This window comes from Columba livia, unplaced genomic scaffold (genome assembly GCF_036013475.1).
Source record: "Columba livia isolate bColLiv1 breed racing homer unplaced genomic scaffold, bColLiv1.pat.W.v2 Scaffold_95, whole genome shotgun sequence".
Taxonomy (NCBI): Eukaryota; Metazoa; Chordata; class Aves; order Columbiformes; family Columbidae; genus Columba; species Columba livia.
This window is the reverse complement of record NW_027043818.1, coordinates 120,456-121,378: the sequence shown is the minus strand read 5'-3', so window position 1 is coordinate 121,378 and position 923 is coordinate 120,456.

Genomic DNA, 923 nt, shown 5'->3' with positions numbered 1-923 from the left:
TTCCCCAGGCTGGTAGCCCAGCCCCTCCTGCAGAAAGGCCACAGGACTCGGCTGCTTCTCTCCAGGGAGGCCCCAGCCCCAGGCACAGTGCCAGCAGGCTCCCCGCTCGGGGGCTTTCCTCCCAGACCCCTTCCCTTCCCCGCTTCCCTCTGCTTGACCCCAAGGGGCACAGACGGACCCACTGACATGGACACCCCCGCTGTGGCCCCAGCTGTGGCAAGCAGCACTTCTCACCTGTTCCTCTTTGCAGCCCAGCCAATTTACCACTGCGTGATGGAAGAGCGGGTAAATGTCTCCACAGAGCTGTGCTGCCCTGCTGTGAGGAAAGGGGTGTCGTTTCTGGCTGCACAAGTACATGGTGATGCCCTTGGACCATCGCTCCAGAACTGCACCAGGAAAGAGAAAGGACAAGGGAGCACATGGGAGTCTGCAGCAGGGAAAGGTCCTTGTACCCTCGCCCAAGCCTGCTTTACATACAGCCCCAGGCTCAGCAGGGCCCAGTCCAGGACCAGATCTGGATACGAGGACAAGCTGTGCTCTGGAGATGTCTGGATTCTAAGACCCCACTGTTTCTCTCCTCCCCACTGCACCTCTTCCTCCTCAGTGGTCCCTTTGCCTCCAGCATTTGCACCACAGCCCCTTCCCTTCTCGCATACTCCGCTTTCAGTGCAGGGACTTCAAACCTCAGGGGAGAGAAAGGGAATCACAAAACCACAGACTGGCTGGGTTTCAGGACCTCTGTAGATCCCCAGCCCCACCTGCTCATGCAGGGTCACGGAGCAGATCACACAGGTGGGTCCAGGCAGGTTTGAATGTCTCAGAGCAGGAGACTCCACACCCGCTCTGGGCAGCCTGGGCCAGGCTCTGGCACCTCCCAGCAAACAAGTTTCTCCTCACATTCAGATGGACCCTCCTGTGTTTCA